The following is a 27,512-nucleotide window of genomic DNA, read 5'->3' on the forward strand; positions in this document are numbered from 1 at the left end:
CCCATCGACTGCAGCATGCCAGGTTTCTCTGTCCATCACCAACTCCCAGAGCTTGTTCAAACTCATGTCCATAGAGCCAGTGATGACATCCAACCATCTCATCCTCTGTTTTCCCCTTCTTCTCCTGCCTTCAATCTTTGCCAACATCAGAGTCTTTTTCAATGAGTCAGATCTTTGCATCAGGTGGCCAAAGTATTGGAGTTTCAGCACCAGTACTTCCAATGAATATTCAGGAACGGTTTCCTTTAGGATTTACTGATTTGATCTCCATGCAGTCCAAGGGACTCTCAAAAGTCTTCTCCAACACCCCAGTTAAAAAGCATCAATTCTTCGGTGCTAAACTTTCTTTATGTTCCAACTTTCACATCCAGACATGACTAATGGTAAAACCAAAGCTTTGACAAGACAGACCTTTGTCAGTAACATAATGTCTCTGCTTTTTAATATGCTATCTAGGTTGGTCATAGCTTTTCTTCCAAGAAGCAAGTGTCTCCTAATTTCATGCCTGCAGTCACCATCTTCAGTGATTTTGGAGGCCAAAAAAATAAAGTCTGTCACTGTTTACATTGTTTCCCCGTCTATTTGCCATGAAGTGATAGGACTGAATACCATGATCTTCATTTTTGAATGCTGAGTTATAAGCCAACTTTTTCCCTCTCCTCTTTCACTTTCCTCAAGAGGCGCTTCAGTTCCTCTTCACTTTCTGCCATAAGGTTGGTGTTATCTGCATTACTGAGGCTATTGGTATTTCTCCAGGCAATCATGATTCATTTGTGCTTCATCCAGCCCTGCATTTTGCATGATGTACTCTGCATATAAGTTAAATAGGCAGGGTGACAACATACAGCAATTACGTACCCATTTCCCAGTTTGGAACCAGTCCATTGTTCCATGTCCAATTCTAACTGTTGATTTTTGATTTGCATGCAGATTTCTCAGGAGGCAGGTAAGGTGGTCTGGTATTCCCATCTCTTTAAGAATGCTCCACAGTTTGTTGTAATCCACAGTAAAAGGCTTTAAAAAGTCAAAGGCTTTATTGACTTTAAAGTCTATAAAGCAGAAGTAAATGTTTTGTTCTGTCTTGTTTTGTTTTGTTTTGTTTTGTTTCTGGAATTCTCTTGCTTTTTCTATCATCCAAAGGGTGTTGGCAATTTGATCTCTGATTCCTCTGCCTTTTCTAAATGCAGCTTGATCATCTGGAAGTTCTCAGTTCACGTACTGTTGAAGTCTAGCTTGGAGAATTTTGAACGTTACTTTGCTAACATCTGAGATAAGTGCATTTTTGTGGTAGTTCAGCATTCTTTGTCATTACCTTTCTTTAGAATTGGAATGAAAACTGACCTTTTCCAGTGCTGTGGCCACTGCAAAGTTTCCAAATTTGCTGGCATATTGAATTCAGCAGTTTAATAGCATCATCTTTCAGGATTTGAAATAGCTCAACTGGAATTCCATCACCTCCACTAGCTTTGTTTGTCGTGTTGCTTTCTAAGGCCCACTTGACTTCGTCCTCCAGGATGTCTGGCTCTAGGTGAGTGATCACACCATCATGGTTATCTGGGTCATTAATATCTCTTTTGTATAGTTCTTCTGTGTATTCTTGCCACCTCTTCTTAATGCCTTCTTCTTCTCTTAGGTCCATACACTTTCTATCCTTTATTGTGCCCATCTTTACATGAAATGCTTCCTTGGTATCTCTAATTTTCTTGAAGAGATTTCTAGTCTTTCTTTTTCTATTGTTTTCCTCTATTTCTTTGCATTGATCACCCTGGAAGGCTTTCTTATCTCTCCTTGCTACTCGTTGGAACTCTGGGTTCAGATGGATATATCTTTCCTTTTCTCCTTTGCCTTTCACTTCTCTTCTATTCTCATCTATTTCTTTTTTTTTTTTTTTAAATATTATTTTATTAGTTGGAGGCCAATCACTTTACAACATTTCAGTGGGTTTTGTCATACATTGACATGAATCAGCCATATAGTTACACGTATTCCCCATCCCGATCCCCCCTCCCACCTCCCTCCCCACCCGACTCCTCAGGGTCCTCCCAGTGCACCAGGCCCGAGCACCTGACTCATGTATCCCACCTGGGCTGGTGGTCCGTTTCACCATAGATAGTATACATGCTGTTCTTTTGAAACATCCCACCCTCACGTTCTCCCCCAGAGTTCAAAAGTCTGTTCTGTACTTCTGTGTCTCTTTTTCTGTTTTGCATATAGGGTTATCGCCACCATCTATCTAAATTCCGTATATATGTGTTAGTATACTGTAATGTTCTTTATCTTTCTGGCTTACTTCACTCTGTATAATGGGCTCCAGTTTCATCCATCTCATTAGAACTGATTCAAATGAATTCTTTTTAACGGCTGAGTAATATTCCATGGTGTATATGTACCACAGCTTCCTTATCCATTCATCTGTTGATGGGCATCTGGGTTGCTTCCATGTCCTGGCTATTATAAACAGTGCTGCGATGAACATTGGGGTGCACGTGTCTCTTTCAGATCTGGATTCCTCAGTGTGTATGCCCAGAAGTGGTATTGCTGGGTCATATGGCAGTTCTATTTCCAGTTTTTTAAGAAATCTCCACACTGTTTTCCATAGTGGCTGTACTAGTTTGCATTCCCACCAACAGTGTAAGAGGGTTCCCTTTTCTCCACACCCTCTCCAGCATTTATTGCTTGTAGACTTTTGGATAGCAGCCATCCTGACTGGCCTGTAATGGTACCTCATTGTGGTTTTGATTTGCATTTCTCTGATGATGAGTGATGTTGAGCATCTTTTCATGTGTTTGTTAGCCATCTGTATGTCTTCTTTGGAGAAATGTCTGTTTAGTTCTTTGGCCCATTTTTTGATTGGGTCGTTTATTTTTCTGGAATTGAGCTTCAGGAGTTGCTTGTATATTTTTGAGATTAATCCTTTGTCTGTTTCCTCATTTGTTATTATTTTCTCCCAATCTGAGGGCTGTCTTTTCACCTTACTTATAGTTTCCTTTGTTGTGCAAAAGCTTTTAATTTTCATTAGGTCCCATTTGTTTATTTTTGCTTTTATTTCCAATATTCTGGGAGGTGGGTCATAGAAGATCTTGCTGTGATTTATGTCAGAGAGTGTTTTGCCTATGTTCTCCTCTAGGAGTTTTATAGTTTCTGGTCTTACATTTAGATCTTTAATCCATTTTGAGTTTATTTTTGTGTATGGTGTTAGAAAGTGTTCTAGTTTCATTCTTTTACAAGTGGTTGACCAGTTTTCCCAGCACCACTTGTTAATATGCGTATACTTCAGCTTAATTATCTCCTCTCAACATCCTGAATTGTACTTCCTCCTCAATTTTCATTAAGGAAGAACCTGAAGTTTAGAACTGTAACATGATTTGATTGTCATGCTCAACTAAGTAATAGCTGAGATTGTCTCCAGAGACTACATGTTCTTCCCATAACATCCCTGCTCTCTTCTTAAGCAATAATTATGAAATAATTCAATAATTATGAATCATAGGGAAATGAAGGAAAGTTGTGAACATAGCACAAATGAAAAAATTAAAGGACTTTTTAAAAAAAGCCTGTGAGGAAATTATAAATGTAAGTCATAGACCAAATGTAAGAAAAACATATTTTTGTTTAATCTGCATGATAATAATTATAATCAAAATGCTGGTATCTTCTAAATAAAATGAGACTCTGTGGAATGTCTTTTATGGGCTGAGTGATTCCATTAAATCACAGAGGAAGGGCAGACAGAGATGCAATCTGTGGAATAAGAAAGCTCTCTTTTCAAGAAATTGATGAGGAGGAGAAACCCAGAGACAGTCAGCTTGAGGTATGACTGCTCGAAGACCTGACTTGTACAAAAAGTTGGGGACCATGTATGATTGGAATCATTACAAGAACTTTCAGAATCAACTCTTTAGCTGATCATCTGTGTAACTTATATGAATTCTGTTTCAGGAAACCTATAGATGTCTATAAATAGTATTCATGAAGATTTTTTTACATGAAATATAAGATTTCAAGTGTGTGGCCTATCTCATTTCACTATTCTTGCTGCCAGATTCACTTTATTTCTGAAAAAATGGTGACATCTTGGGTTATTGGGTTAGGTTTTTCTTCGTAAATAACTCTGACACTCTCCTCTGATAGGCAATTCAGATTATTACTTATGAGGGCCATAAAGCTGCAGATGCATTTCATGGCATCAAAAATAAAATATCCATTGCTTTATGATTCATGATATGTCCAGAAAGTTTAAATATTTTAGTGTGTGTAATATATTTTGGCACTGTAAGTCACTTTCACAACTGACTGTGCAAGAAGTTATTAGCTGGTTGCCAATATTTTTTCAAATTTGAATCTACCTGCATGGCATTTGCCAGACAATTTCTAAGCTTGAAGCATGAAAGGAATTGCTATAATGTATATAAGAATGAAAATACATCTAATGATATTTACAACACAAACGAAACATGTCCATAATGCTGGGGCTTTGGTTATCATATTATAACCACTCAGGACGTGAAGATATAACTGTGTCACATTTCTATATCATCATCATGAAATTCATTTGTTCTTCAACTTGACGATCAAATGATGGGCTAATAAAAGGCAGAGGAAATCTATCTCAGTGTTTATGTGGAACTGAGATAGAAATTCAGCTCTCAGGACAATGATAGCTCCTTTATAGAGGTTTATAAACCCTCCTTTATAGAGGGTTTCATCCCCTTTATAGAGGTAGAGAATATTCTGTTTATAGTCAAAGGGAATAATCATTTTAATCACCATGTCTGCTATTTCCTATTGGTGCTGCAACAAATTACCACAATCTTTTTGGTTTAAAACAGCACAACTTTTTACCTGATAGTTGTGGAAGCCAGAAGTTCAAATGAGTCTTAAAAGGGTAACATCAGGTGTGTGTCTCTTGACTAGACTTCAGGGGAGAATCCACTTTCTGTCCTCTCCTAGTTGCTGGAGCTGCCTGCACTTATTGGCTCCTGGCCTTTCCCTCCATCATCAGATGTATCATCCAACCTCTGCTTCCATCCCCCAGCACCTCTTACCTCCCTCTGATGATGAACCTCTATGATTACAGGTGTTCCCTGACTTATGGCTCCATTTAGAATTTTTCAGCTTTATGATGTTAAAGCAATACATTAAAGCAATATGCATTTGGTAAAAACCACATTGTTGTTGTTGATCAATTAAAGTCATGTCCAACTCTTTGCGACCCTCTAACCTATTGAACATCTCAGGTTAACCTCACCTACCTAAACAGTCAAGAACACTTTTGTGAATCTACAGTTGGACAAAATCACCTAACACAAACTTTGTCATAAAGTGTTGTCTACCTCATGAAGTTCACTGACTACCACACCAAAAATGAAGAACAGAACGCTGTATGAGTACAGAATGCATTATTCACCCTTGTGATCATGTGACTGATTGCTGCTTCCCAGCATCACAAGTGAGTATCTTAATTCTTATCATTAGCCTGGATAAAAATAAAAATTCAAACAAGTCTGCCAAAAAATAGATTCCTTCAAATTGTAGTGGTGGAGAAGTCTCTTGAGCATCCTTCGGACTGCAAGAAGATCAAACCAGTCAATCCTAAAGGAAATCAACCCTGAATATTCATTGGAAGGACTGATGCTGAAGCTGAAACTCCAATTCTTTGGCCACCTGATGCAAAGAGCTGACTCATTGGAAAAGACCCTGATGCTGGGAGATTGAAGGCAGGAGGAGAAGAGGGTGACAGAGGATGAGATGGTTGGATGGCATCACTAATTCAATGGATATGAATTTGAGCAATTCCAGGAGATAGTGAAGGACAGAGGAACCTGGCATACTGCAGTTTATTTTTGACTTAAAATATTTGCAACTTACAATGGGTTTATCAGGACATAATATTATTATGACTCCAGGAAGATTTGTGTATAAAACTTTTCTAGATTATTCAGGATAATCTCACTATCTCAAATTTAATCAAATGTGCAGCATTCTTTTTGCCACGTAATGTAACAAAATTGCTAATTCTGGGGATTAGAATGCGTACATCTCTCGAATGCTTTACTCTATCACACCAAGGGGCTTAATTATTAATTACCGGTATTTTCAGATTTTGAATGCTTATTTTCTACCAGGTATTATATAAGCATAAATTTTACCCTCCAACAGCTTAGAGTCAAGTCTGTTATGACAAGTGTGATGGATAATTGTAATGCCATCTGACAGTTCTGATACAGTCCCCTCATCCAGTTACTCTCCCACTCTTTCAAGCAAGTGTTTCACATCTCCAGCTCTCTCTGCAAATCTCCACTAGCCTCTCTCTAATCAGCTGATGATTCCAACTTCCATCTCACTATGAAAATCAAAACAATTGTAAAAGAACTCCAACAGTTTTCTCCCATCACATCTATCCACCTACCATTCTTCTGCTTCAAAGTTTCAGGAATCATGATCTCTTCTTTGTCTTCTTTTACCAAAGACAAATTGTTGGCCCTTACAAGTCTAATCTTTCCATGTGTGCACTGAGTCCTATGCTTTTTATTTTTTTCCATCTCCTTAAAGACATCATTTCAGTAATTTCACTAAATTTCTCCTGCACTGAACTAATCCTCTTAGCAAACAACAATGGTGTTATTTCTCTTCTCTTAAAACTAAAATCTCTTTCTTGATTTAGTATCGCCCTCAAGCTATTAACTAGTTTCTCCTCTTTCCTTCATGGTAATGTTCTTCAAAAGAGTACACATCTTCCTTTCTCTCTTCCAAATCTCTCTCAAAGGTACTCCAGGTACCCTTTTATCCTCGCTGCTCTAGTGAAACTGCTCACATAAAAATATTGTTAATAACAGCTCATGCTGATATACAGTTGCTACATCCCAAGCATTTTATAAGACTCTTCAGCTGTTTTACTAATCCTCAGAACAGCCTGAAAGGTAGCTGAAAGAAGTGGATGAGGGATTAACAACCAAGCGGTCACCTCTGAAGTCCATCTAAACTCTATCATCTCTCTCAGGCACTAATAATTTCCACATTCTAAATCTAATTATCAAGTATTGATTGATCCTCATCTCCTCCAACCTATTATAGCATCATTTAACAAAGTGATTATTTCTTCTTTTCTAAAAGTCTTCTTCCATTGGCTTTGGGACTCCACAGTCCCCTGATTTTCCTTCTACCTCTTTGATTAGCATTCTCAAGAGGAGCAGGGCAGATAAGCAGATGAAACATGGCTGGTTCCTTGCCTTTAAGTGGGTGATATTTGGCTATGCAGAGGGTAAGCTGGTTCACCAGAATCTTTTTAGAGTGTCTTAAGAAAGATAAATTCAAAGTTCCACTGTGTTTAGAATCAGGAATTACTACTGCCCTGTGGGCATATCCAAGGGGTAGTACTCAAGCTATCTGTTTTCTTTTTAAATAATTGAAATATAGTTAATCTACAATGTTGTGCTAATTTTTGGTGTACAGCAAAGTGATTTAGTTATATATACATATTTTCTTTCTCATATTCTATTCCAAAATGGTTTATCACAAGGTGCCATATAGCTCCCTGGCTATGCAGAAGGACCTTGTTGTTTATCCATCCTGTAAATAATAGCTTACATCTGCTAATCCCAAACTCCTGATCTTTTCCTCCCCTCCCTTCCCTCACCAACCACAAGTCTGTGCTCTATGTCTGTGCTTAAGTGACATTTTGAAATATAAATAGGAAGCTGCCAGATTGAGAAGGTGCATAAGATTGCTCTAAGATGACTTAAAGCATTTGTGATCCTACAAACCTGAGGAGGTTTCAGAAACAGTATGCTTAGTGTGGTTATTTTTACATTCCCCTTTTGTTTGATTATGAATTTGTACATCTGGAAATTAGGCTAAATTGCCAAAAGAAATAGCAGCAAGGATACATTTCAACCACCTTCAGCCAAACGCACATTAGATCCATACAGAGAACTTTTAATAAATATTGCCATCCAGCCTGCACTCAGAATGAATCTGGTATAATTTTTCTGGAGTGATACTTGGGCATGAGCATTGTTGCTCCCATGTTGACTCCAGTAGGTAGCCAGATTTGAGAACTATAGTGCTAGAATACAAACACGACTGGAGAAGGTGAGCTTGAAACTTAGTCTGGAAGCAAGGTCAAGACCAGAGTTAAGAACTTTTCAGTCTGTGCTGAAGAAGTTGGACATTTTCTTCCAAACCAAGTAAAACAAAAGAAGGTTCTATGCAAGATCACGATGTGATCAAACACGTATTTTCAGGAGAAAAAAAAAAAAGTATATAGAATGGTGTGAGGTTGGGGAAATGAGGAATGGTGTGAGTTGCACCAATGAGGTTGGTGTGAGGAATGGTGTGAGTTGCAATAGCATAGGCATCTATGGCTGAGCCTCTTGTCTTAATTCTCCCTTTTACAGGGGATCTTCTGGGCCCAGGGATAGAACCCAGGTTTCCCACAGTGCAAGTAGATTCTTTACCATCTGAGCCACCAGGGAAGTACCTTAATTCTCCCAAGACCTACCAGAATGTCCGACTCATTTGCCAAGAGGCTACATAAGGGAGACATTTAGGAAGTTAAATATGAAGGATGCGCTGATTGGCTGGGCTGTGAAAGTAAAGGGTTCAAGATTTCTACTTTGCTTTAATATTCAAGATGTGTTTTATACTGTTTTGAAATTAAACTTTTAAGTTCTTGAAAAAGCCTGCAAACAAGTCGGGCAACTAGGAGAGAAAAATATCTGAGTGGTTTGAAGCGATCAACTTCTCTTTAGAGTTTCAGGATTGCCTTTGTGTTCAAAGTTAGTCTGTCCTGTAGTTTCTTACAAAATCACAAAGAGTCACAGCTTGAAACATGGATTAAATCCTACTAAGGCCTGATGACAGCCTTTAAAGTTTTTTAAGAAAAAGAAGTGTGTATGTCAATTTTACTTCAATGTTTAAAAATGCATTACAGCTATCAGAAAAAGGGAAAGAAAAAAGAATGTTTTGGGAGGGTCTCAGCACAGCTCAGGAAGAACTGAGGCCACAAAGACAGAGGGCAGATAAATGGGCTGCATTTTATTTCAGCAGCCAGTAGGGCTCATCCCACAATGGTCCTCTTGGTTGTTCCTCAAAAAGGTCCACATTCTCACTTGAATACCCCACTATGCTTTTCGTTTACTGTGCTTGGAACATTTTCCATCCAGAGTGCAGCACGGCTTTCTGAGTTCCTTTATTTCAGAGTCCTGCTCACATATTACCCAATAAGAATCATACTTTAAGAAAATTGCAGATGAAGGTAAACTTCCAAACTCATTCTATGAGGCCACCATCACCCTAATTGCAAAACCAGACAAAGATGCCACAAAAAAAGAAAACTACAGGCCAATATCACTGATGAACATAGATGCAAAAATCCTTAACAAAATTCTAGCAAACAGAATTCAAGAACATATTAAAAAAAAATCATACACCATGACCAAGTGGGCTTTATCCCAGGAATGCAAGGATTATTTAATATCCACAAATCAATCAATGTAATACACCACATTAACAAATTGGAAGATAAAAACCATATGATTATCTCAACAGATGCAGAGAAAGCCTTTGACAAAATTCAACACTCATTTATGATTAAAACTCTCCAGAAAGCAGGAATAGAAGGAACATACCTCAACATAATAAAAGCTATATATGACAAACCCACAGCAAGTATCACCCTCAATGGTGAAAAATTGAAAGCATTTCCTCTAAAATCAGGAACAAGACAAGGATGCCCACTCTTACCACTACTATTCAACATAGTGTTGGAAGTTTTGGCCACAGCAATCAGAGCAGAAAAAGACGTAAAAGGAATCCAGATAGGAAAAGAAGAAGTGAAACTCTCGCTGTTTGCAGATGACATGATCCTCTACATAGAAAACCCTAAAGACTCTTCCAGAAAATTACTAGAGCTAATCAATGAATATAGTAAAGTTGCAGGATATAAAATCAACACACAGAAATCCCTTACATTTCTATATACTAACAATGAAAAAACAGAAAGAGAAATTAAGGAAACAATACCATTCACCATTGCAACAAAAAGAATAAAATACTTAGGAGTACATCTACCTAAAGAAACAAAAGACCTATACATAGAAAACTATAAAACATTGATGAAAGAAATCAAAGAGGACACAAACAGATGGAGAAACATACCGTGTTCGTGGATTGGAAGAATCAATATTGTCAAAATGGCTATTCTACCCAAAGCTATCTATAGATTCAATGCAATCCATATCAAGCTACCAACGGTATTTTTCACAGAACTAGAACAAATAATTTTACAATTTGTATGGAAAAACAAAAAACCTCGAATAGCCAAAGTAATCTTGAGAAAGAAGAATGGAACTGGAGGAATCAACCTGCCTGACTTCAGACTCTACTACAAAGCCACAGTCATCAAGACAGTATGGTACTGGCACAAAGACTGAAATATAGATCAATGGAACAGAATAGAAAGCCCAGAGATAAATCCACGAACCTATGGACACCTTATCTTCGACAAAGGAGGCAAGGATATACAATGGAAAAAAGACAACCTCTTTAACAAGTGGTGCTGGGAAAACTGGTCAACCACTTGTAAAAGAATGAAACTAGAACACTTTCTAACACCATACACAAAAATAAACTCAAAATGGATTAAAGATCTAAATGTAAGACCAGAAACTATAAAACTCCTAGAGCAGAACATAGGCAAAACACTCTCCAACATAAATCACAGCAAGATCCTCTATGACCCACCTCCCAGAATATTGGAAATAAAAGCAAAAATAAACAAATGGGACCTAATGAAAATTAAAAGCTTTGCACAACAAAGGAAACTATAAGTAAGCCCTCAGATTGGGAGAAAATAATAGCAAATGAAGAAACAGACAAAGGATTAATCTCAAAAATATACAAGCAACTCCTGAAGCTCAATTCCAGAAAAATAAATGACCCAATCAAAAAATGGGCCAAAGAACTAAACAGACATTTCTCCAAAGAAGACATACAGATGGCTAACAAACACATGAAAAGATGCTCAACATCACTCATCATCAGAGAAATGCAAATCAAAACCACAATGAGGTACCATTACAGGCCAGTCAGGATGGCTGCTATCCGAAAGTCTACAAGCAATAAATGCTGGAGAGGGTGTGGAGAAAAGGGAACCCTCTTACACTGTTGGTGGGAATGCAAACTAGTACAGCCACTATGGAAAACAGTGTGGAGATTTCTTAAAAAACTGGAAATAGAACTGCCATATGACCCAGCAATACCACTTCTGGGCATACACACTGAGGAGTCCAGATCTGAAAGAGACACATGCACCCCAATGTTCATCACAGCACTGTTTATAATAGCCAGGACATGGAAGCAACCTAGATGCCCATCAGCAGATGAATGGATAAGGAAGCTGTGGTACATATACACCATGGAATATTACTCAGCCATTAAAAAGAATTCATTTGAATCAGTTCTAATGAGATGGATGAAACTGGAGCCCATTATACAGAGTGAAGTAAGCCAGAAAGATAAAGAACATTACAGTATACTAACACATATATACGGAATTTAGAAAGATGGTAACGATGGCCCTATATGCAGGGCAGAAGAAGAGACGCAGAAGTACAGAATAGACTTTTGAACTCTGTGGGAGAAGGTGAGGGTGGGATGTTTCAAAAGAGCAGCATGTATATTATCTATGGTGAAACAGATCACTAGCCCAGGTGAGATGCATGAGACGAGTGCTCAGGCCTGGTGCACTGGGAGGACCCAGAGGAGTCAGGTGGAGAGGGAGGTTGGATGGGGGACCGGGATGGGGAATACGTGTAACTCTATGGCTGATTCATATCAGTGTATGACAAAACCCACTGAAAAATAAAAAATTAAAAAAAAAAAAAAACGAATCATACTTTATACATCAAACTACACACCCTCTGTCGGTCATTCCATCCCTTGCTCACCTGCCCCCTCACCCACAAAACATCCATTACTACTTCTAAAGAATGAATTATTTCTAGAGAGAAGAACATTGTGGGCACAGAATAAATGAACGATGGAAGGAATGAGGGAGGAAAGCATCTTAATCCAAAAGTTTGTCTGATGAAAATTTATTCTTTGAAGTCCAAAGTGTCACAGGAGGATCCTCTATGACCCACCTCCCAGAATATTGGAAATAAAAGCAAAAATGAATAAATGGGACCTAATTAAACTTAAAGGCTTTTGCACAATGAAGGAAACTATAAGCAAGGTGAAAAGACAGCCCTCACAATGGGAGAAAATAATAGCAAATGAAGCAACAGACAAAGGATTAATCTCAAAAATATACAAGAAACTCCTGTAGCTCAATTCCAGAAAAATAAATGACCCAATCAAAAAATGGGCCAAACAACTAAATAGACATTTCGCCAAAGAAGACATACAGATGGCTAACAAACACATGAAAAGATGCTCAACATCACTCATTATCAGAGAAATGCAAATCAAAACCACAATGAGGTACCATTACAGGCCAGTCAGAATGGCTGCTATCCAAAAGTCTACAAGCAATAAATGCTGGAGAGGGTGTGGAGAAAAGGAAACCCTCTTACACTGTTGGTGGGAATGCAAACTAGTACAACCACTATGGAGAACAGTGTGGAAATTTCTTTAAAAACTGGAAATAGAACTGTCACATGACCCAGCAATCCCACTCCTGGGCATACACACCGAGGAAACCAGATCTGAAAGAGACACGTGCACCCCAATGTTCATCACAGCACTGTTTATAATAGCCAGGACATGGAAGCAACCTAGATGCCCATCAGCAGACGAATGGATAGGAAAGCTGTGGTACATATACACCATGGAATATTACTCAGCCATTAAAAAGAATTCATTTGAATCAGTTCTAATGAGATGGATGAAACTGGAGCCCATTATACAGAGTGAAGTAAGCCAGAAAGATAAAGAATATTACAGCATACTAACATATATATATGGAATTTAGAAAGATGGTAATGATAACCTTATATGCAAAACAGAAAAAGAGACACAGATGTACAGAACAGACTTTAGGATTCTGTGGGAGAAGGCGAGGGTGGGATGTTTCAAGAGAACAGCATTGAAACATGTATATTATCTATGGTGAAACAGATCACCAGCCCAGGTTGGATGTATGAGACAAGTGCTCGGGCCTGGTGCACTGGGAAGACCCAGAGGGATTGGGTAGAGAGGGAAGTGGGAGGGGGGATTGGGATGGGGAATACATGTAAATCCATGGCTGATTCATGTCAATATGACAAAACCCACTACAATATTGTAAAGTAATTAGCCTCCAACTAATAAAAATAAATGAAAAAAATTACTACTCTGGATTTGAAGTAGAAACAAACCCAGGACCAGATGGAGATAAAAATATAAGATGCATTTCTGGTAGAGCTGCACTGGGGCATATAGTTCAGGATTGGACTTAGAGTAAGAACTGGGAATTTTCTGCTTCTTTCCCAGTCTAGACCTTTGATCTAACCAAGGGGAGGATGAGGTCTGTTCTGACTCTGAGGACACCAGAAAGTACAGCCTGGAGATGCAATGCCTTGGTGATGAAATTTCCCTAGTGATGAAACTCAGTGAATCAAAGCCTAATCAGTGGGAGGGCTCCCCTTAGAATAAAGACCCCAGGCTTGGTGACCTATATGTTTTCTCAAATTTTTGCCAGTCTCCCCAGTTGGACAAGTCACTTCTGGCAAAGAGACAATGAGGAGAAGGAAGGGTTGAATCTACTAGTCTAATTCTTCCCAAAAGGCAAAAACCTCTATTTACTAACCTTCCTGAAAAGAATGAGCTAAAAAGGATGATTCACCTTACATTATGGGTTACTTAATTGCCATTTTAGATTTAAATTATTTGCAAGATTTAAAGTTAACATCCCTTTTAGCACTCCTTATAATAGATATTCCTCCTATCAATGGATAAAGAAGCTTCATTTGATGGATTACCTATTACCTTATACCTCTTTGTTGTAAAGGGGGCCCTCCCACTGTACCTATTGATTGGGCTGATATTTTGGCTAGTATTCAATGTTAGAATGATATTAGAATGAAGCTATGTGATATTAGAATATTAGAATTTCAGTATAGAAAAGACAAGTCTAGTGAGGGACATATATCTCCTACAGTCAGGGGTCTTTTGAATGCTCTTTAACACATAGCATGTAGGGGCTTTCCTGGAGGTCCAGTGGTTAGGATTCCGTGCTCCCAATGCAGAGGGCCTGGGTTCCATCCCTGGTCAGGGGATCCCACATGCTGCAACCAAGAGTTCACATGCCACAACAAGGTGCCGCATGCTACAACAAAGATCAAAGATCCTGAGTGCTCCAACTGAGACCTGGTGCAACCAAATAAATGAATAACTATTTTAACACAATACATAGTATTTAGGAAACTGGCCATGATATCCATCTCAGGACCATCCTGGGGAAATTCTTTCCAACATCTGGAAATTCTGTACTTGTGTAACATCATCAACTTTTAAGTTTGATTTCCTGCCTGCTTTACACTTCATTACAGTAAAATATGTTTTACACTAGTTACATCTACAAACACTAATTCTCTCTGTCAAATGATGCATAAAGGTTTAAATTACCACAATTGACTCTGGTCAAAGTTTCCTAATCACACCATATGTCAAAACCAATAAGCACCATCAGGCAACTGCATCTAGGCTTGACTTAGTTTTAGCCTTGGTTGAGCCTGTATATAGTCTAAGCTAGCCTGACACCAGTTCCCTTCCTGCCGCAGAAGTACAACAAAGTTGTGGATGGAAGCAGGTATGTTTGGTGTCATATTTGCCACTCTTGACTGTTTATGCTTGTCATCTGATTCTGTATTAAAGTTCAATACACTTCCAATATTACCAGTCTAATTTTGTAATTCTTTATTGAATCTAGATTCATGTTAAATCTGGAGGGCTGTGCAAGTGTCAACTTCAGCTAAGTCCAAATTTGGCATTCTTCAGAAGAACCCAGTTTCCTAAAATTAAAAGAGGAGTCACATGTTGGCAAAATAAGTGCTTCCTCTGTTTCTGTTTTAGTCCGGATTCATATACATATTTTTATACCTATGAACCGGGACACAGATTGGGAGAGCATTTATAGAGCACATAAGTATTTTCTAATTCACTCTCATTATCCAGGATGAAATTCCTTCTTTTTAGTTCCAACCCAGTTCATCATAACTGTTTTTAGCAGATAGTTTAAGGGGCTGTTGAAAGGGGTTGCCACAAGCACCTGCAATGCAGTACTTTAAGAGTTTGAAAGGCAAACTCCAGAATCAAGAGAAGTTGCTGTTCAGTCTCTAACTCATGTCTGATTCTTTGTGACCCCATGGACTGCAGCATATCAGGTGCCCCTGCCCTTTGCCCAGATTCATGTTCATTGAGTCAGTGATCCTCTCTAACCATTTCATCCTCTGTCGCCCTCTTCTTTTGCCTTCAGTCTTTCCCAGTTCAGGGTCTTTTCCAATGAGTCAGTTCTTAGCATCAGGTGGCCAAAATATTGGAGCTTCAGACTCAGCATCAGTCCTTCCAATGAACATTCAAGGTTTATTCACTGATTTGATCTGCTGTCTGCTGCTAAGCTGCTAGGTCACTTCAGTCGTGTCCGACTCTATGTGACCCCATAGACGGCAGCCCACCAGGCTCCGCCGTCCCTGGGATTCTCCAGGCAAGAACACTGGAGTGGGTTGCCATTTCCTTCTCCAATGCAGGAAAGTGAAAAGTGAAAGTGAAGCTGCTCAGTCGTGTCCAACTCTTTGCGACCCCATGGACTGCAGCCTATCAGGCTCCTCCATCCATGGGATTTTCCAGGCAAGAGTACTGGAGTGGGGTGCCATTGCCTTGTCTGAGGGACTCTCAAAAGTCTTCTCCAGCACCACAGTTTGAAAGCATCAGTTCTTCGGTGCTCAACCTGGAGAACCCCACTGAAGGTATGAAATAAAAAGAGACTCAATTCAAAGTTGATAATGGTGTTCTTATGCTAAATAACATGTGCTTTATTTTACTTTTCTACATACTTTTCTAAACAGTGTCATAAGGAGATTCCTTGGGTGTTTCACAGCCACAGAACCCAGGATTCTTAGGAAGTCAAAACTGGCTGGAGGTCAGAGATAATTTGAAGCCCAGAGAGAATGCATAATTTTCCTGATCACAACAGAAATCAGTGGCAAAGCAAACACGAGGGCCTGGGGCTCCTTTGTTCTTTTGACCTTCTATGTTTGTTTATTTTATTTGAGAATATTCCAGAAGCATGCCCAACAAATTAAAACACAGTGACTGAAAACAACAGTAAATCTTTATCCTGTGTTATTCTTGAAGATAGAGATTGGGATTCTAAGGGCAGCATAGTTGGGTGGTTCTGGCTCAGAGTGTTTAATGAGTTGAGATACAGTTATAGTCAAATTAAGGCTTGACTGGGGCTACAGGTACCACTTCCAAGATGGTGTCTCACAGGGCAGTTGGCCAGAGGACTTGATCTCTTCCCAGCTGTTGATGGGAGGCCTTCATCCCTACCACTTGCCCCCCCCCATCCATCTTCTTGAGTGTCATTATGACTTGACAACCTGCTTCCACAGAGCAGTGATTGAGAGCTTGTGAAGGTGTCTTTTGATCTTCCCAAGTGGCACTAGCCATAAAGAATCTATCTTCCTGTCAATGCAGGAGATGTAAGAGATGAGGGTTTGATCCTTGGTTGGGAAGATTCCCTGGAGAAGGAAATGGCAACTCCATTTTTCCAGTATTCTTACCTGAGAAATCCCGTGGACACAGGTACCTGGGGGGTAACAGTCATGGGGCCACAAAGAGTCAGACAAAACTGAGCAAATGAACTCACAAAGGTGTCCTTAGTGATCTATCCTCAGAAGTGACACCAGTCATTTCTGCAACACCCTATTGCATACAAATATTGAAGGCAGGAGAAGAAGGGGACGACAGAGGATGAAGTGGTTGGATGGCATCACCAACTCGATGGACATGAGTTTGAGTAAGCTCCAGGAGTGAATGATGGACAGAGAAGCCTGGTGTGCTGCAGTCCATGGGGTTGCAAAGAGTTAGACATGACTGACCAACTGAACTGAACTGAACTGAACTGATTGCTTACACAGGTCAGTTCTATTCAGTAAGAAAGGGATTACAGGAGGTGTGAGTGCCAAGACACAGAATAATCTGAGCACCTTTTGACGGGAGGCTACCACAACAAATATAGGAGCTTAAAGTCCTCTAAAGAACCTCAATGAAATATTGGTGAAATTTTTAAAGGATATGTCTTTCAGTCAAGAATGCTACTGAATTCCTGAATTATTGGGGGGAAAGAAGTAAAGCCAATTTATATTCTTTGTGATATTAGCTCCAAATTAAAAGGTTTGCTTTTTCCAACTTGAATTGGTTGCCTTTATTGTCATGTTCTCCCAGTCTCATATTTCTCAAATCGTACTGGGAATAAACATTCTAAAAATAGTTCTTGTTAGACTGTGAGCTTCAGTTCAGGAAAATTAGTTTCTCTCTTCACCAACAACTAGATTTTCCTCTCCAAGTGAAAAATCAGATTATCATTTTTAATGTAAATAATACAGTAAGCACATTCTTTAAAATATTATCATTTGATATTATCATTTAAATTTGTGCTTCCAATACTTTGAAAGCATTATCCTATCACAGAACTAATCTTTATTTATATGACTTTTAATATTCTATACAACTTCACAGTCTTATCATGGGTCTTGTTAAAGAATAATACAAATTATTTAATTTCTGTGGACATGAATCCCAATATTACAAAGCTTCTAATTTTTTTTTAATAAAATGAACTAGTGCATGTTTTAGAACTGTTATGAGAAATATTCACTAAAGGTTTGAGTGAAGCAATGAAATATGAAATTCTTGTTGTTTGGTCTTTCAGTTGGGGTTCCCTGTCCTTCACCACCTCCCAGAGTTTGCTCAAACTCATGTCCACTGAGTCGATGATGCCATCCAATTATCTCATCCTCTGTTATTCCCTTCTATGTGTATTTTAATTTCATCCTTTTTAGTTGGTCAGTTTTCTAATAAAAGGACCTCAGAAGTAACCTATGTTCTGTTTTTTAGTTCATAAAAATGCAAATTAAAAAATTATTCTTTCTAACTATTTACTTCTATTAAGCCATTTGTTGTTTTCTCCTTTCCTTGAGTAAACTTTTACAAAAATTAAAACAGCTTTTTACCTATAAAGTCTTAAGCTTCTGTGAAATAATAGTGCTCAAATATATTACTTAAATATATATTCATTTTTCTCTGCAACTCTATCCATGGCTTTATTATATGCACATAAATATTTGGATTTTATTTCTGTTTCAGTGAATAAAAATATAAATAAAATGGAAGTTTAGGATTGATGAAAAGTGCACAATAGATTATATATATTATAATATATATTTGCATGATAAAAGAGTCAGACAAATGGATTTCCAAATTTCTGATGCTGGAGGAGTCGAGTGTAATACCACCATCCTGGAAAGCTTTATTTATGAGTATTTGGCTCATAGGTGAATTAGCAGAGGAAGGAAGAGTCTGTACCAGGGAACATGCTGACAGATGGCAGATTCCTTTCTCTCCTAAGGAAGCAGGAGGCTGGGCTAGAGCTGCAAGTCAGATATTAATGCAGTTTTCATTTACTAAGGCTAGTAGAAAAGACCCTGATGCTGGGAAAGGTTGAAGGCAGGAGGAGAAGCAGACAACAGAGGATGAGATGGTTGGATGATATCACCGACTCAACATACATGACTTTGATCAAGCTCTGGGAGATGGTGAAGGACAGGGAAGCCTGGCGTGTTGCAGTCCATGGGACTGCAAAGAGTCGGATGTGACTGAACAACAGCAAAGGCCAATAAGATTTTATGGCTGCTGTGGATAAAGTTTCTAGCTGTTGTAAGACAGTAGAAAACGTATTCAAATATTAAATGAAATTATTAAAGGTAAAGAAACAGTTCAAGAAAAACAGAATAAAAATAAATTTGCAGTACAACATTTAAACAAATTGCATGGCAAAAATAGTTAAAGGAGGAAAGCGTTTCTTTTTTATTGAAGAATTTCTGATTTACAATGCTCTGCTAACTTCTGGTGGACTAAAAGTGATTCAGTTACACATATACATACTTTTTTTTTTTTTTGTATTCTTTTCCATTAGGGTTTATCACAGGATATTAAATACAGTTCCCTATGCTATACTGTAGGACCTTGTTTATCCACTGAAGGCAGAGGCTTTTCAATTACACCGTGGGAGGAGTCTTTGTAGTAGATATATTTTACATATGCATATGCATATAAAATCATCTATGGCTTCCCTGGTGTCTCAGTGGTAAAGAATCCACTTGCCAATGCAGGACCCGTGGGTTCAAACCCTAGGTTAGGAACATCCCAAGAAGAAATGGCAATCCACTCCAGTATTCTAGTCTGGGAAATCCCATGGACAGAGGAGCCTGATGAGCTACAGTCCATGGAGACACAGCGATTCAGACATGATTTAGCAATCAAACTAATCATATAAAGCTATAGAAATAATATGCATATTCATATATTATGTATATATTACACACCACATACACATGCATAAATGCATATGCCTAAGTTAGATGTAAGCAGTTTTTCTGAGTCAGGTATTCAGGTATAAGTTATACACTGTGAGCCATGGATACTGAGCTGATGATTAGCTATGGTCTCTGGGTCTATCTCCACCCTTCTGCCCTCAGCTTTGTGATACTGAGTCCGGAACTCTGCAAACCACTTTTCTGCTTTAGCAGCTGTCTCCCTGGTAAATTCCACTAACAGGAGCTGGTAGAGAAAAGCTGCGAGGCTTGGGACTCCTTCCTTCTCCTCCTTTGGGGGAGAAGGACGTCCATTCTCATAGAAACTTCACAGCAGTCCTTCCTCAGAGCAACCTCCCTCTCAGTGGTAAAGAATCTGTAAAGTGGTAAAGAGGATCAGTGGTAAAGAATCCAGGTTTGATCCCTGGGTAGTGAAGATCCCCTGGAGAAGGAAATGGCAACCCACTCAAGTATTCTTGCCTGGAGAAGTTCATGGACAGAGGAGCCTGGAGGGCTTCAGTCCTTGCGGTCACAGAGTCAGACAGAACTAACACAACTCCGAGCAGCGGCAGCCGTAGCAGCAGCGCCCTCTTCTGGCAGCATCTGAGTCCAACTTGCACTGGAGAGGGTAAAGGCTACCCACTCCAGCTTGGAACCTTTCTGTTAATAACGCAGCAGAACTAATCTCAATGCAGCTTCCTTCACATGCAAGCTCAGAGGTCTGAGTCCCTGTTCCTGGGGTGCCTTCACTAAACTCAGAGATGCCATCCGGAGCCAAGCACGATGCCCTTCCCTCCGGGCGGTGTCTCAGCAGCCCAGGGCCCCCTCCCCAGGCTTCTAGGCTCAGTAACTCCAGCGTCTACATCTGCTTGTCCAAATGTAGGTGTCACAGCTGCCTCCTTCAACTGCTCCTTCCAAAATAATTTCACTTTTTCCCCCCTTTTCAACTGCCAATACCTTACACTGAGTTAATATGCTTAAAAATATTTCTCTGTTAAAATAAACCAATGTAATTTCTCTCTCCAGATTGGACTCTCATCCAGATACTTTACAGAAAACTTAGAAATTTGATAGCCTTATTAGTTCAATCAAAAGTTGGAAAATGCAGTTCTCTTAGTGAACAAATAGGAAATAAAATTTTCTAAAATCTCAACAGTTAAATGAGATGATCTAGTTATTTTGTTAACAGTGATAGTTAATTATCAACAAAACAGGTTTCCAGGTGAGGGTGGTCTTCATTTATCCCCAAGAACTCTTTAAAAACAAACATGTACAACACCTAGTCCAGACTTCCTGCTGATTTTGCCAAACCTCTAACTTCTGACTGAATCCTCAATTGGCATCTCCATTAGCATTTTTGAAATGGTCTTCCCTGGTGGCTCAGATGTAAATAGTCCACCTGCAATGTAGGACAACCAGATTCAATCCCTGGGTTGGGAAGATTCCACTAGAGAAGGGGATGGCTACCCACTCCGGTATTCTTGCCTGGAGAATTCCATGGACAGAGGGACCTGGTGCTATTAGCCCATTATATTATCCCCATTCAGGTCAACAATTTTTCCCTCCCTTAATTCCCTTTCTAAAAATGTTCTATGATTCTCTTCCCAGAATCCAGTCTCTCACTGGACACTACTGTCTGTAATCTTTTGATTGTGACCTCTGCAAAGCTCATTGTATGATAAGCAAAGCATGCCTTTACTCTGTTTACAGAATGTTCATTATACTTTCTTGTCTTAAAAAAAAGAAAAAAATGTGTTCCGTTCGTAATGATTCCACTTCATAGATCTCTAATTGCGGGGGGTCCTTCTTGTCCAACACCCCAGTCTAGATGCTTCTCTGTGACCCAAGTTCTAGATAAGCCAACTTTTTTGTGGTCTTAAATGCTGTTTTACAGTACTACATATCACATGTGCCTTCAAGTGTGGAACAGTTTCATATTTTCCTTGTTTCTAAAAGATACTTTCAGAGAACCCCAGACTTTCAAATGCATGCATTGCAGGTAAACCTTGTCTGGTTTGCAATGTCTTCCACGGACCTCTAGTTTACTCCTCACATCCAATCTTCCATGATGCTTTACTTGCACTATTTCTGCCACTGTTATCATTGTTTCAATTTATTCTTCAGTCTTTACCAAGTTAATATTTTTTTCCTTAAAGTGTGTGATTCTGTATCACTTGAGTGCTTACAATTCTCAAGGGGCTCTTCAGTGTTAACTCCAGGCGCTAAATTTCCATTTATCTTTCCAGCCTCATATGTCACAAAGCCTACCTGCTTGATTGATGTGAAACACTATTCCAAGATTACTTCAACTTCTGAAATTAAAATCATATTTTTGGTTTACATTTCTTAAACTAAAAGGATATTTTCTTGCCTTTGAGCAATAACAAATGCTGCTGGATGCCACTTTAATGAATGCCCTCCTTTCATAATTTCACTGGTCATGTTTTACTTTACAGTAAGGATTGACCTTTAGTAGAACTTTCCCATTTTCTCAATTCTGGATTAGGCAATTTCTCCATATTCCTACATACTGTTGAGATAACTTTGTAGGATTTATCATTCTATTTTAATTATCTTTCCACAAAACTGTAGTATCTTTATAAGCAAGAATCTTATTGAAATGTATACTTCCTGTGTCCAGGGGCCAATAAAAAGATTGGCATACACTCATAACAACAACAAAAAAAATGAAGAGTGAAACAACCAAGTATATAAATTGGGCTGTTTCAGGCAAAATCCAAGAATCATGGTGAACAACCTTCATAGGAATTTTCAAATAGCTATGAAGACTATCTAATCTGTATTTATAAAAATTCATATTCTATCACTGGCATTTACCAAACAACCAAGAAATAGTCAAAGACTGTGAATGAAAGTACATAGCTGTTACATGCATGAAGAGATGTTTAACCACACTTATTTATTTAAAGCACATTGAAACATTACTTTTTGTTTATCGTATTGAAAATGTTAAAAAAATTAGGATAAATTTTGTGGGCCAAAATATGGCTAATCAGTATGTTCACACATTTCTGTTGAGAGTATAAATCTGAACATTTATGGTAAAATTTTTGCAATGTCTATAAAAACTACAAATGCACATACTCTTTTTGCTAAATTACTCAATTTCTAGAGATCTATTCTACAGATCAAGTTTTTCAGGTATAAAATGACTAGTTTACTAATATATAAGACTACAGTTTACTTCTAGTTTATTAATATATAAGACAATATGATTACATAAGTAAAATGTATAGAATAAAATAAATCTTGGTACACTGTAGAGTACAAGGCATTTATAAAATATGTTTAAGAGACTTCTTATGAACTGATAGAAAATTATCCACATGATAGTTAATGCATTAAAAGGGAGGTGCAGAACAAATATAAAATATGCCATTGTTTGTATAGCTTGGACACTAACTTGATTATGGTAAAAGTACCAACTGTTTTTGCTATTTTATATCCATGTAGAATGAATATTTTAACAATATTAAGTCTTCCTATCTATGGGTTGTCTTTTCATTTATTTGTATCTTCTTTGATTTTTTTTTTAGCAGTGTTTTGTAGTTTTTAGTGTACAAGCTTTTCAACTCCTGGTCAAGTTTATTCTTAAATATTTCATCTTTGCAGAGGCTTCAGTAAATGGAATTTTTTTCCTAATTTTCTTGAGGATTGGTCCTGGCTGGTGTATAGGAATGCAACTGATGTTTGATTTTGTATCCTGCAAAAATTTGATTACTAGTTCTGTTTTTTGTTGTTGTTTTTTTCCCTGGAGTCATTAGGATCTTTTTTTTTTTTTTCTGTTTTAACAAATAAGATTATATCACCTATGAAATGACTGATTTTAATTATTCTTTACAAATGCGCATGCGATTTATTTCTTTTTTCTTATCGGATGGTTCTGGCTAGAACATCTAGCACTATGTTGAATAGAAGTGGTGATAGTCAGCATCCTTGCCTTGCTCCATACTTACAAGAAAAACTTTCAGTCTTTCCTCATAGAGTATGATGGTAGCTGCAAGATTTTCACATATGACTTTTATTATGTTCCGATTATTACCTATTACTAGTTTGTAGAGTGTTTCTAATATAAAAGATATTTAACTTTGTCAAAACCTTTTGCTGCATCAGTTGATATGATAATGTAGTTTTTGACCTTCCTCTTATTACTGTGATTTAGTACATTGACTGATTTCCATATATAGAACCATCCTTACATTAGGTATAAATCCAACCTGGTTATGATATATAATCCTTTTACTATATTGTTAATTCAGTTTGCTAGTATTTGTTTATTATTTGGGGTGGGGGATGGTCAAAATCATCCTTACATTAGGTATAAATCCAACCTGGTTATGATATATAATCCTTTTACTATATTGTTAATTCAGTTTGCTAGTATTTGTTTATTATTTGGGGTGGGGGATGGTCAAAATTAATCAGGGATATTGATTATAAGTTTTCTTGTATTTTTATCTGGTTCTTATGTAAGAGTAATGCTGGTCTCATAGAATGAGTTTAGGAGCGTCTCCTCCTCTTTCATGTTAATTCTTTTTTAAAAGTTTGATAAAATTCCTTAGTGAAACTACCTAGTATTTTCATTGTTGGAAGGCTTTTGATTAATGCTTCCATCTATCTAGTCATCAATCAGTCTAGATTTTTAATTTCTTCATGATTCATCATCCTTGGTAGGTTGTATATCTCTGGGAATTTGTCTATTTCTCCTTTATAATCTAGTTTTTTGACATAATTTTTAATAAAGGTTTATTTTTGTGACATTATTTTTATTTCTGTGACATCATTTATAATGACTCCTCTTTCATTCCTAATTTTAGATATTCAGGTTTTGCCCTTTTTTCTTAGTCCAGTTAATGGTTTGTCAATTTTGTTGAGCTTTTCAAAAATCAACTCTTGGTTTTGCTGACTTTTCTCTATTTTTAAAAATTCTCTATTTACATCTGTTTTCATCTTTGTTATTTCTTTCTTTTCTTTCTTTCTTTCTTTCTTTTTCTCTATAGTTTGGGCTTAATTTGTTCTTCCTTTCCTTATTCCTTGAGATGTAAGTTTAGGTTTTGATTTGAGATTTTTCTTTTCTTAATAGGAGCGTTTACTATGATAAACTTCTCATACAGTACTGCCTTTGTTCCTACCGTAAGTTTGGTGTATGTTATACTTATTTGCATGTGTCTCCATATATTATTCCTTTGTGGTTTCTTTAAAAAGTTTTATTTGTTCTGACTGTGCTGGGTCTTCCCTGCTGTGCAGTCTTTTTTCTGGCTGTGGCATGCGGGGGCTACCCTAGCTGTGGTGTGTGGGTGTCTCACTGCAGGGGCTTCTCTTGTTGTGGACACGGGCTGTCGGGGGCACAGGCTTCAGCAGCTGTGGCTCCTGGGCTCCGGAGCACAGGTTCAGTTGTCAAGGTGCACGGGCTTAGTTGCTCCACAGCGTGTGGGATCTTCCTGAATCAGGGATCGAACCCATGTCTCCTGCATTGGCAGGCATTCTTTACCACTAAGCCACCTGGGAAGTCCTCTTTATGATTTTTTTTTTTTTTCTTAGAACCTTGGTTGTTTATAACTGTTAATTTTTACATTTTTGTGTATTTTCTATTTTACTTCTGGTATTGATTTCTTGTTTTGATTGGAGAAAATACTTTGCATAATTTCAATCTAATTAAATTTGTTAAGATTTATTTTGTGGTTTAACACCTGGTCTATCTCAGAGAATGCTCCATGTACTCTTGAGAAGAATGCATATTTTGCGATTGTTTTGTGGTGTTTTGTACATGGCTGTTAGAATCAATTGGCTGGTATCTGTAATCACCTATTAGAGGAGATTTGTAGGTTTTTACTGGGAGCTTTCCTAAAGTGTGTCTGAGGTATTGCAGCCTCACTGGTGTGGATAGAAATCGTGGTCTTACAGCACCAGCTACTGTCCATATTCAGCTCAGTTCAGTTTAGTTACTCTGTGCTGTCCGACTCTTTGCACCACCATCAACTGCAGCACTCCAGGATTCCTTGTCCATCACTAACTCCCAGAGCTTGCTCAAACTCATGTCCATTGAGTCAGTAATGTCATCCAGCCATCTCATCCTCTGTCATCCCTTTCTCCTCCTACCTTTAATCTTTCCCAACATCAGGGTCTTTTCCAATGAGTCAGTTCTTTGCATCAGGTAGCCAAACTATTGGATCTTCAGATTCAGGATCAGTCCTTCCAATGAATATTAAGGAGTGGTTTCCTTTAGGATTGACTGGTTTGACCTCCGTGTTGTCCAAGGGACTCTCAAGAGTTTTTCCCCAACATCACAGTCCAAAAACATCAAATCTTCTATGCTCAGATTTCTTTATGGTCCAATTCTCACATCCATACATGACTACTGGAAAAAACCATAATTTTGACTAGACGGACACTTGTTGTTAAAGCAATGTTTCTGCTTTTTAATATTCTGTCTAGTTTTGTCAAAGTTTTTCTTCTAAGTAGCAAGCGTCTTTTAATTTCATGGCTGCAGTCAATATCTGAAGTGATTTTGGAGCCCCCAAAAATAAAGTCTGTCACTGTTTCCATTGTTTCCCCATCTATTTGTCATGAAGTGATGGGACCAGATGCCATGATCTTTGTTTTTCTAATGTTGTGTTTTAAGCCAGTTTTTCACTCTACTCTTTCACTTTCATCAAGAAGCACTTTAGTTCTTCTTCTCTTTCTTCCATAAGGGTGGTGTCATCTGCATATATCAGGTTATTGACATTTCTCCTGACAGTGTTGATTCCAGCTTGTGCTTCATCCAGCCTGGTGTTTCACATGATGTACCTTGCATATAAGTTAAATAAGCAGCGTGACAATATACAGACTTGACATACATCTTTCCCAATATAGAACCAGTCTGTTGTATCATATTCAGTTCCAAGTCATGCTTCTTGACCTGCATACAGATTTCTCAGGAGGCAGGTAAGGTGGTCTGATAGCCCCATCTCTTGTAGAATTTTCCACAGTTTTTGATGATCCACACAGTCAAGGGCTTTAGCGTAGTCAGTGAAACAGAACTAGATGTTTTTCTGGACTTCTCTTTCTTTTCTATGATCCAGGGGATCTTGGCAATTAGATTTCTGGTTCCTCTGCCTTCTAAATCTAACTTGAATATCTGGAAGTTCTCAGTTCACGTACTGTTTAAGCCTAGCTTGGAGAATTTTGAGCATTACTTGGTAGCATGTGAGATGAGTGAATTTGTGTGGCAGTTTGAAAATTCTTTGGCATTGCCTTTCTTTGAGATTAGAATAAAAACTGACCTTTACCAAATCTGTTTCCATTGCTGAGTTTTCCAAATTTGCTTGCATATTGAGTGCAACACTTTAACAGCATCATCTTTTAGGATTTGAAGTAGCTCAGTTGGAATTCCAACACCTCCTCTATCTGTGTTCATAGTGATGCTTCCTAAGGCCCACTTGACTTCACATTCCAGAATGTGGCTCTAGGTGAGTGATCACACCATCGTGGTTAACTTGGTCATTAAGATCTTTTTCATAGGTTTTTCTGTGTATTCTTACCACCTCCTCTAAATATCTTCTGCTTCTGTATGTCCATACAATTTCTGTCCCTTATTGTGTCCATCATTGCATCAGATCTTCCCTTGATTTCTCTAATTTTCTTGAAGAGATCTCTAGTCTTTTCCATTCTATTGTTTTCCTCTTATTTCTTTGCACTGATCACTTAGGAAGCCTTTCTTATCTCTCCTTGCTATTCTTTGAAACACTGCATGGAGATGGATATCTTTCCTTTTCTTCTTTGCCTTTTACTTCTCTTCTTTTCTCAGCTATTTGTAATACCTCCTAAGGCAACCATTTTGCTTTTCCACATTTGTTCTTTATGGGGATTGTTTTGATCACCACCTCCTATAAAATGTTATGAACCTCTGTTCATAGTTGTTCAGACAGTCTACCT

Source organism: Muntiacus reevesi, chromosome 5, assembly GCF_963930625.1.
Source record: "Muntiacus reevesi chromosome 5, mMunRee1.1, whole genome shotgun sequence".
NCBI lineage: Eukaryota > Metazoa > Chordata > Mammalia > Artiodactyla > Cervidae > Muntiacus > Muntiacus reevesi.